The sequence below is a fragment of the Cervus canadensis genome, chromosome 11 (genome assembly GCF_019320065.1).
Source record: "Cervus canadensis isolate Bull #8, Minnesota chromosome 11, ASM1932006v1, whole genome shotgun sequence".
Classification (NCBI taxonomy): Eukaryota; Metazoa; Chordata; class Mammalia; order Artiodactyla; family Cervidae; genus Cervus; species Cervus canadensis.
The window spans coordinates 67,514,396-67,526,683 of record NC_057396.1 but is presented as its reverse complement, the minus strand read 5'-3'; the positions used below and the strand labels follow the sequence as shown (position 1 = coordinate 67,526,683).

The 12,288-nt window shown below is 43.1% G+C and overlaps 1 long non-coding RNA gene across 1 annotated transcript in view; it reads left to right on the top strand.

Moving 5' to 3' along the window:
• LOC122450103 overlaps positions 1-12,031 on the top strand; it is a 43,794-nt gene extending 31,763 nt beyond the window's left edge. Inside the window, exon 3 of the long non-coding RNA XR_006272062.1 lies at positions 11,835-12,031. This is a non-coding gene — a long non-coding RNA (uncharacterized LOC122450103). The remainder of the gene's footprint in view (positions 1-11,834) is intronic.
• Positions 12,032-12,288: the final 257 nt, after the last annotated feature.

Below are 12,288 nucleotides of genomic sequence, written 5' to 3'. Positions count from 1 at the left end.
TTGCAGCCCTAGCAATCATAATCAAAAGTACTTCAGGCAAAGGTTAAAGATTCATGATGTGGAGTCATCAGATAAGAAGAGTACCAGCTTCTAGATGAATAAATATGTTTACCAAGACTTGACAGAGAATGATACCCACCAACTGCACCCCCACCTCCCGCAACTGCTGCCTTCCTAACCCAAATATTCTAAGGAGTACTCAGATCATTGCTCTTTTTTTCTCTCTTTTAAGCTTTGGGCCATGGGTGTCTTAGGACTGACTTCGAGTTCTCTCTACAAAACTTCAGAGTAAAGGATCTGTTGACCCAGTTTTCTGATGACTGGAGATTGTACTTCTCCTTAAACCAATGTGTTGATTAGGAGATGGTCAGCTGCTGTAACAAAGAGGCCCCAACACAGAGCAGTTTAGAGAGCCAAAAAGTCAATTTCTCTTTACATAACATTCCTGATATGAGCAGGCCAGGTCAGGTCTTATCTTGGTCATTTGGATTCCAAGTTCCTCACAAGACATTACTCCTCTATCCACCAGCACATTGTCAGCAGCAGCATAAACGATACTGGGTTATTGCTACATGGAGATGCTAGTTGGTGAGGAAGTGGGTAGAACCTCCCAGAAGTCATGTCCAGGTATCTTTAAGTGGTACAATCACTTCTACTCAGATTCCACTGGTGAATATTTAGCTCATAAGGAGAACATAGCCATCTGTGGTCACACCTAACTGCCAAGGACACTGAATTATAATCTACATGGCTGGTTGAAGTTCTATTGCTGCGGAAGAAGGGAGAGTGAATTTTCATGGACAGTAAGATTCTCCACCACACCCAGTGTGCAGACTGACTGCACAGTGGCCCCAATTATTCACATCTCCCTATATTAGTGCTCTTTGCAATGTGACATTGAAGCTTCTCCCACCAAGAGATGATGGAATCTTTTTTTCCAGTCCCTTGAATTTGAGCTGGTATTGTCCTCTGCTTTAGTCACTAGAACAGGGTAGAAGTGATAGTGTGCCGGTCAGGTCTGAACCTCAGGAGAGCCTGTGTGCTCTCCTGGACTTTGTCTCCATCACTATGGCCATCCTGGACAAGTCCTGAGAGTTGGCTGACTCCCACGTCTGCGAGAAAGCCATGCCAAACTACACAGAGCTGCCCATGGATGTATCGGTGTGTCCAACTGAGACCAAAAGAGCTACTTGCTGACCCATAGACCCTTTAACCATAATAAAGTCTTATTGTCTTAAGCCACTGGATTCAGGTGGTTTGTTATCTCAGCAACAGACAACTGATCCAACTTTAGCTGTTTTCTCACTATCTTTCTGTAGTCTCTGGGATTGGTTCAAAAGGAAGATTAAGGATGTACTACCAATACAGAAGGATTAAACTGGAAGTTTTGGTAGAAGTAATGAGATAGATCGTCCTCAGTTACCAAAATAGGTTGTGAGATAGACCAAACGTGGCTTCCCAACTTGGGCTAGTGGTAAACAACCTGCCTGGCAATGCAGGAGACATAAGAGACATGGGTTTGATCCCTGGATTCGGAAGATCCCCTGGAGAAGGCAATAGCAAACCACTCCAGTTTTCTTGCCTGGGAAATCCCATGGACAGAGGAGACTGGTGGGCTACAGTCCATGGGGTCACAAAGTCAGCCGTGACTTAATGATTAAAAACAACAGCAACAATAAATAGTAGATATTTAATAAGAGTGGAGTAAATAATTTATTGAGCTAAAATCCTTGCCTTTAAAGAGCTTACTGTGTACACTGAGGAAACAGGAAAAAAGAAAATTGTAAAATAGTATAAATGGTATAATTGTTGTTTAAAACTACATATATATCAGTCCATGGACCAAAAATAATATCTGAAAAACTCTGCACTAAATGGTCAATAGTGGTTACCTTGTGAAGTCAGATTATGGGGAACTTTTTCTCTGTAATATATTTCTAGAAGGTGTTATACAAAGCAAAAGTATTTTAGTCATTTAGTGTTTCAGTGTTTAGTCAGGAAAAACAATAGGATGTAAATAAGAGAACTGAAATTTTGTATATATTGCAAAACTGTGTGTGGCTAGTTTTCAAATGAGTACAGCTTGCAGCAAAGGCTTCCCAGGTGTGCCATAGTAAAGAATCTGCCTGCCGGTACAGAAGACACAGGAGACTCGGGAAGGTCCCCTGAAGGAGGAAATGGCAACCCACTCCAGTATTCTTGCCTGGAAAATTCCGTGGACAGGGGAGCCTGGCAGGCTACAGTCCATGGGGTCGCAAGGGCCAAACACAACTTAGCAACTGAGGGTGCACAGCATGCAGCGAGGTGATAGGAGTTCAGTGCGAATCTCAGACCATGTACTGGGGTGGTCAGGGCAGCCTCTAGGAATAACACTTTGAATCTTACTCATTATTCTGCGCTTTGAAGTAGATTTCCAAAAGGCATCCAAGTCCTAATCTTCCTATTTGATCTCGGGATCTTGTTGTTCTTAGAAAAGCCCATGCCATCTGTTTTTGGAAGATGACACTCACCTCCAGCTGCTAATTTGGACTTCTAAACCATTTTAAAAATTAATGGCTGTATAAAAGGTTTGCAACTCCCTCTTAAGAGTTTAATATCATATTTATAAACTCAGGCCATGTTGAGTTCCAGCATATTGCAAATAATTTACAGTGTTGTCCTGCTCAGAGCATAACTAATGTGGATCCACAGCTGTGCAGATAACTTTTCCTATCAGCGGATGATAAACTCTAAGTGGCCCCATTAGGATGAGGGGAAATAGTCCAGATTTTAAAAGCTGCATTGGGGCAACTGGGAGGGAAGTTCTCCAGCAATGAATTCTCTTACCTGGAAATCATCTCAATGTAATAAATACAGCCAGCCTCATTGCTGCTGGTTATTATACCTAGGATGAGTGGGCTGGTCATGAAGTTTATGGCCCTTTGGTTGGACTGCATGAACACTTGCCCAAGCAGTGGCTAAATATCAATAGTTTGGAAAGTGGGTCATCCAACCCAGGGATCTTGCGGTCAAAAGGCAAGATCTGGAATGGCCGAAAAGTTGGACAAAGGTTGTGGATCTGGCTCCGTTTGCTCCATAAGGATTATTTGCATAATGGGTATGTTTACTTGGTTCACTTGTGCCTCAACATCTTTTTAGTAATTTCTCGGGGTATTTTAGGATCATGGAAACTAGCTCTGCTCTTCCCAACAAACCAGGTGTGAGGTTCTTACACAATATTGTCTGCATCTTGAGAGTCCTAATTACACTGGCTCCATTGACAGCCTTTTGGATGAAACATCAAGGGTATTTGATACTAAATTTAAATTGTAAACCTAGCTGAAAATTTTACACCCTGTTTTGTTCAGTGAGGGAGCCTGTTTTCACTATGATTTTTGTTTGCTTTTGTGAAACATTGATTAAGGAGTACCTACAATGTACCAAGGATGGTACTTGGTGATAGGGATTTTATATATATATATATATATATGGCTCAGCTGGTAAACCATCTACCTGCAATGTGGGAGACCAGGGTTCAATCCCTGGGTTGGGAAGAGCCCCTGGAAAAAGGGAAAGACTACTCACTCCAGTATTCTGGCCTGGAGAATTCCATGGATTCTATAGTCCAAGGGGTCACAAGGAGTTGGACACAACTGAGCGACTTTCACTTTCATTTCATATGTATAAACCCAACAACAACTGTCTTTTGTTTATCCTGTTCTCTCAGCCTAGAATTCCCTCTCCTCTCCTGAGCCTGTTACTTTGGTACCAAGCTGTTATGCTGTGCTGTTACTTAAGTTGTGTCTGACTCTGTGTGACCCTATATACAGTAGCCTGCCAGGCTCCTCTGTCACTGGAATTCTCCAGACAAGAATACTGGAGTGGGTTGCCGTGCCCTCCTCCGGGGGATCTTCCCAACCCAGGGATCGAATCTGCATCACTTACGTCTCCTGCATTGGCAGGATGGTTCTTTACCACTAATGCCACCTGAGAAGTGCTTTGTTATCCTATCCAGAGCAAATATAATCACTGATTTTCTTTTTAAATTGTGTCCTCTTGGGTCCTGGTTTCTGATGAAGCATCTCAGGAACCACCGTAAGAGGCAGGAGAGAGAAACTAGATATCTAGAGAAGATTCTGGGCTGGTTGGTCCTAACCATCAACCAGGGCAGCTGTAGCTCCTATTCTGTATTTGATAGATTAGATTTTTTGGTAGGGGGCAGATATTCATTGATGTTGGACTTGGCTTTATGATATGCTTTGGCCAACGAAATGTGAATAGATGTGACAAGTTACCTTTTCTGAACCTGACCTTAGAGAGGCATTGCTCTTTCTACTCACCCGTCCTGACAGCTTTCAGATTCAGCTACAAGAAGAATATGCCCGAGGAAGTTGCAGTTCTTCTAGCCTGATCCCCAGAGTGCGATACATAAGGCATAGCCAGACACATGTTAATAATAAACTTATTGTGTGACACTGATATGTTTGTGGTTGTTTATAATGCAGTAGCAACTGATCGATACACACATCTAATTAAGAGCTCATTTGGAGTAAGGATTTATTCATTCATTTGTTCCTTCATTAATTAAAAAATATATTGAGTGCCCTATACATACCAGATAGAACACCACTGGAATAGGTGGTTTTCAAAATCTATTGGCTTTGCTTATCTTCTTGACTTCTGCTCTTTACATTTGATATAAAGGGGCTTATGGTCACTTATGTATATAGGTAGGGGCTTTCCTGGTGGCTCAGATGATAAAGGGTCTGCCTGCTATGTAGGAAACGTGAATTCAATCCTGGGTTGGGAAGATCCCCTGGAGAAGGGAATGGCTACCTGCTCTAGTATTCTTCCCTGGAGAATTCCATGGACAGAGGAGCTTGGCAGGCTGCAGTCCATGGGGTCGCAAAAAGTCAGACATGACTGACTGACTAACACTTTCAATTCATGTATATGTAGACCAAGAAATAAAATCAAGCCACATAATCACAAAACAAAAATAGCCCCAAAAACATCAGCTTGAGAAGTGACAAAAAACTGACAAGAAACAAATGTCAATTATGTCTCCTATATAAGCAAACCATATGCAAATACAGGTAGTTCAAAGCCACCTGTTACAGAAAGAGCTGCTCCATGATGAGAAAACTGGCTACCAGGATCTACAATTCCAGTTCTTGCTCTGGGAATTGTGTGCCAACGGAGTCTGTGGCAGTCAGAAGCAAGGAGCGGCTGATATAACAAAGCTAGCTTTCCTCTGCCCTGTGTGATGAGAGTCTATCTTTCAGGCCTGGGGAAAGTGCCAGAGCTGGTCTGAATGTATTTAGAATGAATCTTCTTAATGATCTGTCAAGTTCAGTGAAATTGCCAGACCTGGGCTTTAATAACTTCCTGGTTTTTAGTACCTGAGCCTATAAAGATGATATACAGGCCACAGAGGATGGAGAGTGGCCAGGGTGTGGTGAAAAGGCAGGGGCGGCGAAGTTGGAGCTGCTGTCAGGATAGGTGGCACGTGTAAACCTATCCATCTGGGTTTCATGGTTGCACACCTGTCTTTGCAGATGGAGACAAGGGGATGGGCAGGGGAGAGGTGAAGCAGCTAGGGACTCAATTGGGAAACAGACAAAGCTTGAATATGGAGGCCCTCTGGCCTGCCTTTTTACAAAGCCTTCAGAAAACTAAGATCATGGCATCTGGTCCCATCACTTCGTGGCAAATAGATGGGGAAACAATGGAAACAGTGACAGACTTTATTTTTGGGGGCTCCAAAATCACTGCAGATGGTGACTGCAGCCATGAAATTAAAAGATGCTTGCTTCTTAGAAGAAAAGTTATGACCAACCTGGACAGCATATTAAAAAGCAGAGACATTACTCTGCCTACAAAACTCCGTCTAGTCAAAGCTATGGTTTTTCCGGTAGTTGTGTGTGGATGGGAGAGTTGGACTATAATGAAAGCTGAGTGCCAAAAAATTAATACTTTTGAACTGTGGTGTTGGAGAAGAGCTTGAGAGTCCCTTGGACTGCAAGGAGCTCCAACCAGTCCATCCTAAAGGAGATCAGTCCTGAATATTCATTGGAAGGACTGATGCTGAAGCTGAAATTCCAATACTTTGGTCACCTAATGCGAAGAACTGACTCATTTGAAAAGACCCTGATGCTGGGAAAGATTGAAGGCGGGAGGAGAAGGGGATGACAGAGGATGAGATGCTTGAATGGCATCACTGACTTAATGGACATGAATTTGAGTAAACTCTGGGAATTGGTGATGGACAGGGAGGCCTGGCATGCTGCAATCCATGGGGTCACAGAATCGGACACAACTGAGCCGCTGAACCGAACTTGAATCAGGCCTTCTCTTGTTTCCACACTCCATCCTCGTCCTCTTTCCCATCTATCCCATTTTCCTCTCTCAATGGCATTTGTCTGTCAATTGTCTTATAAGTCACAGTGTCCTCGGACTCAGTGCTGTTTCAGAGTCACGTGGAGCAGCAGTCCAGACTCTTCATTTTATAGATAGGAAATTTGAAACTGACTTCATTGCCCAGCAGGTCAGTTGCAGCCTCAGGTTTGGGTCTCTTGATCTCAGATGACACTGTCTCCAGTACTCAAGTGGGAATTAATCTCTGCTAAAGGCTTGAGACATTATCATCACCCCAAGACTCTTGAAGAAGAAAAAATATAATAGTAAAGGTACAAAAAGATTAAAGCATAAATCATGAAATTTCAGGTTCCAAATATAGGCAAGAAATAAAGATATCTCTGAAGTGATGAGAACCTCTAGTACATCTCAAATTAAGCTCTGTCTACTCTCCTATTTTTCCTGGGGAAGGGGGACTCTTTTTGAATTAGAGAGCCCCCACATCAGCCTGTTGTGAAAGAGGGACCATCTTTTCAGTTCTGTATGCACAGCCACTTTGAGGGCGCTCTCTTGTTCAGTCACTAAGTTATGTCTGACTCTTTGCAACACGCCAGACTTCCCTGCCCTTCACTAACTGGAATTGGAGATTGAAATAGAAATTAAACTTAAAATCACATTTCTAGCATACCCGAGTTTCTGGTTTGCAATTGATCCCAGTTTTCCCTATTCTTTAATTTATCCACAAGTTCTGTTTTCTGATGAAGTCATTGCTTTCTTAGATCTCTTTATTTCCAGTGGCAGCACCAGTAGTTGGCTTTCTTGATACTAAGCAGTATTTTTCTTTTATAACTCCATGAAAGTTACTGAATCCAGAGGAGAAGCAGTGGCCTTGGGAGGCTGAGGTCAGATGATCCATTAGACTCACCCATTAAATGATTTGGTCCAGAACACCAGTTTTGTGACCCAGGGTTCAAATTCTGACTGAATGGCCTTAAGAGTTATTCCATATTCTGAACCTTCTGTATTACCTGCAAATATTAAATCCAGAAACGTCCAGAATATAATGTGCCATTTTCCTCCTTTGGGCCATCTCCCAAATGCCTACACTTCCCCTCTCCCCTTCACAAAGAAGAGAGTCAAGGGTAGGGTCAGAAGGTTTCAGGGAGTATTGGTACATAGTTCCTTTTTTCCCTTCTTAAGGATGTTCTTAGTACCAACATCAACAGTGTTTCTAATGTGTTAATGCTGGTATGTCCTAATAAAAGGAATCCAAAATGGAATAACATTTCTTCGGACAGTCTATATTTTCAAGTTTGTGAACAGGCTATCCTGAGTTTCGCTTCTGGGATCACCAGGGTTGCCTTTTCTTCAACTCAAAAAGAAAAAGGTATTGGTATAATCAGAGATGACATCACAATATCGGGGGCAGAGCTGTTGAATTTAGTCATTTCCTTGGCCATGGCAAAACTCAGAGTGGGTAATGTGCAGATAAAGGAAGAAGATGTAAATAATCAAACAGGTTTTTTCTCTTTTTCTGTTGGCTTATTCAAATCTTAAAAGAATCCCCCCCCCCCACCTTTTTTTTTTTTTTGGTCTGGACGGCACAGAACGTGGTATTTAGTTTCCTAACCAGGGAATGAACCCAAGCCCCCTTCAGTGGAAGACACTGGAATCACAGAGTCTTAACCACTGGATCATTAGAGAAGTCCCTAAAAAGATACTTTTAAGGTGGTAGGAATCTCCTGGCGGTCCTAGTGGTTGGGACTCTGTGCTTCCACGGCTGGGGGCTGGGGTTCAATCCCTGGTTGGGGAGCTAGGATCCTGCAGGCCACACTGTGTGGCCAAAAAAACCAGAAAGCAAAACCCAAACAAATCCCCTAAAATCCCCAAAAGGTGAAGGGACATAATTCTCATCTAACTGTAGCATTTATTAACCATCTCATGCTCAGGCACGTTTCCTTCTAATAGAGTCGACTGCATTAGAACTTTGTAGGGAGCCACCTACCTGCACAGGTGATGTGGACAACAGGGTGAATCCTTGTGGACGTGGTCATCCATCATTTCTGCTGGGAGGCCACCAGGCAAGGCTGCTGCAGGTGGAACAGTTCCCTCTTTCTTAGAGACTGGCTTTGATGGCAGGACTCAGGTGCCTACTATGAGTTCTCTCTTGAGTACCAGTGGGCCAGTCACCCAGCAAAACTTCAGTCAATGTGGCTACTGGGCTCTCAGACCATATCCCATGGGTGTATATTGAGACGGATGGTGGGAATGGCAGAGAGGCTTTCTGGAAAACTCTCCAGTGTCAGATCAAGCCACAGCAAGCCACTCCAGACTCAGTGTGTTCCATCTCTCACCCCCTTCAAGTCCTCACCATGCCCCCAACAGGAAAAACATACACACTTCCTCTATCTTGCAATTTCATGCACAATTGTCAACATCCCAAACCATTAGCACCTGGGGGAAAAACCCTCAATCTTAAAAACAAAACAAAGGCAAAACAAACTTAAGACTACTCTCTTCTCCCCTAGAAGAAAAATATTTATTTCCTTCTGGAGGGAATAGATAGGGAGCAGTTAGGGACAGAGTGGATGGTTCTTTTCTCATGAGTAGGTTGTACCACTATCAATGAAACAAAAATAAAGGAGGGCACGTCCCCATGGTTGGATTTTCATAGTGAGACAGGTTGGGTGATCATCTCCTGCTATATTCCTTTTATGGAACTAAAATTGAAGTTCACTGGTTCCTTGTTTACCTGAGATCCCACAGGGAGTATATAGCAAAATGTGGGTTAAAAATTGGGACTTTTCTAACAGTCATGGTATTTCCATTGTACCAGAGTATATAGCCTTTATACTCCTTTTACCCTAAAGGAGATCAGTCCTGGGTGTTCACTGGAAGGACTGATGTTGAAGCTGAAACTCCAATACTTTGGTCACCTGATGTGAAGGGCTGACTCATTTGAAAAGACCCTAATGCTGGGAAATATTGAGGGCCATAGGAGAAGGGGATGACAGAGGATGAGATGGTTGGATGGCATCACTGACTTGATGGACAGGGTTTGGGTGAACTCCGGGAGTTGGTGATGGACAGGGAAGCCTGGCGTACTGTGATTCATGGGGTCGCACAGAGTCGGACAGGACTGAGCGACTGAACTGAATATAGCTTTTAGGTCTGACACTAACTAATAAGTACACATTGTGAGCAAAAGAAGAAAAAAAAAAAGTCGTTTAAACTTAACACTGAGACTTGCTTGATACAGACACAGAGTGTGCTGTGAAGGAAAAAAGAAATCTGAATGCTCTCTTTGTTCCTCACTGAAGCCCCCTCCTCCTGTGTGAATGCTCACCCAGAGCCCAGGCAGCAGCTGGACGTGGGAGGGTTAAGGGGTGTTGATGAAAACGACCAAAGAAAAGATGGCTTCCAATTCCATTGGCACTCAGCCTGAAAGCACTTTCCCTTGAGGGACACAAAGATCCAGTAAAGGACAGTGGCCAGACCCTTCACTTGTTTCCTGGGAGCTAATGGACCACGAGAAGAAGGATGTTCACACAACTCCAGATGCAGCCAAGGAAGGAGCTCGTAACTGCTGCCTGACGATTACAAATGTCTGCCTTTTACTATTATTTTATTTTATTTTCGTTCACATCACACAGCATGTGGGAGCTTCATTCTTCAAAATAGACCAAACCTGTTCTACCTGCAGTGGAAGTGGGGAGTCATGACCACTGGACGGTCAGGGAATTCCTGAAATGTCTTTTTGTAAAAACACACTTTGTGTGACCAAGTCAGGGCTATCAGAATCCTGTTCCCTCCTTTTCTTCCACTTTCTAGCTGTAGGTATAGGATTGATTGATTAATGAGTTCATTTAATGGACAATAACTTATTAGCCCAGGAAGGGATTTCAGAAGTCAGTCTGAGAGCCTCAGTCTCCCACCTAGGTTCTTATTAGGGTCGGGCTCAGGGCTGGTGGATCAATATATACTCATTCATTTATTTACCTGTTTTTCTGTTTGACATGTTTCTGTCCTTGGCATTGTACTGGGTTAATGTTTCCAAATATGTGGCTTGTATGACTTTTTTTTTTAAATCATAGCACAAGCTGAATATTGTTTATTTACAGGATATTAACTGGGTTAGAAAAATGTGAAATTATCACGTCAAATTTAGAATTTCACAATCATCATTTCTTGGAAGTTAGCAGAAATAGATAACTAAAAGAGGGTAAATTTAAAGAAAAAAAACATTGGACAATAGTGGAGAGTAAGTGTCTGTCCATCAAATGGTGAGCCTTCACCATGTCTGTAATCGCCGCAGTACCTAGCACAGGGCCTGGCATACAATAGGTGCTCAATAAATGTTGCTTGAATGGACTGAGCTCCTATGCTTTGTTTAGTAGATCTGACTTTCCTCTCTCGCTTGTCACTGATCTCAACTTTGGAGCTGGGAACATCAGCTTAGATTTTCTGTAAGAAGCATCAGAAGTTTAAAGGTTAACCAAAATAACAGTGGTGGTGATGATGATAATGTGATTTATTGAATGCTTCCTATTTCCTAGGCATCGTTTTAGGTGAGAACACATATCATCTCTAATTTCTCATCTTTCCTATGACTCTGTGATATAGTAGTAGTAGTGTTAGCCGTTCATTCGTGTCTGACTCTTTGCACCTCCACGGACTGTAGCCCACCAGGCTCCTCTGCCCCTGCGATTCTCCAGACAAGAGTACTGGAGTGGGTTGCCATTCCCTTCTCCAGGGCGTCTTCCCGACCCAGGGATTGAACCTGAGTCTCCTGCATTGCAGACAATTTCTTTACCGTGAGAGCAACAGGGAAGTCCACTCTGTGATATACGTTCCTTTTTACAGATGGGGAAATATAGGCGTCTTTTTTGGTGGGTGATGGTGGCTAATGTCACTTAGCAGCATGTGTCAAAGCAAGAAAAGGAATCCTTATACGTCTGACACCAAGGTATTTGACACACTTTTTCTCTGGACAACAGTGTCCATTGAGACTTTTTGCTCAAATGTGGCTAACAAAGCCATCCAAATGCTAATTTGTACATCACTTGACTGATTACGGATCAGGAACGACTGCCTCAGAATGGCAGTTCAAAATGCCTGAATTACCTCCCTGCTACAGTTGGGAAGACAGGAAATTGTGCTCATGCAACCATCAAGGTTTCCAATTATATTTTTTCATTTCATTCCACAAGAAAAAAGAGAAAAAAATCCAGCCAACCTTGAGCTCTCTTGAAGAATCTTTGAACTGTGGATTTTACATTAAGCTACATCTTGTAACTGAAGGATGGGTCAAGGAGAGAGGAAGGGCTGGGGGCGAATGGCAGAGGGTTGGGAAAATGGGATCACGTGACCATCTGTTTGCCTGCAAGATAAGAAAAAGGTAATTTAGAACCCTGTCCTTCTCTAAATTGTAATGACTTTGTGCTTGCATTTCTTTGTTAACCCGATGAGGGATAATAAAGTTGATAATCTTTCAACAGGGCTCTGCAGGACATTCCTTGTCTGCTTCAGATCATCTCAAGCCATTTACCCCAGCTATTGTGTTGCAACTGGTTCTGCAGACTGAGACCAGCTTCATGTAGGGCCTACCCAAGTGCTCTTCTCTCCTACTTCTCACCAAGGACCCCTCTGACTTAATGATACCAGCCACCTATGGGAATAGAGGCACCCCTCAAATGCAAAGAAGTCAGTGACTCCGTGGTGCTCCTCATGATGAGACAGAAACTGATACATAAAACACTCCTCTTTTACTTTCCTGGAGGATGGCTCTGATATGCACTTCGGTATGTGTCCAGGAAGGTTCTGGGGAAGCCAGTAACCGGTAGCCCATTGTGGTGGCCAACTCAAAACACGTCCTTGTGAGAATACCAAAGGATTGTTTTGGGACTGAATCTTCTCTTGACTACCTACAACCCACTGATCAATGTGGTGTCT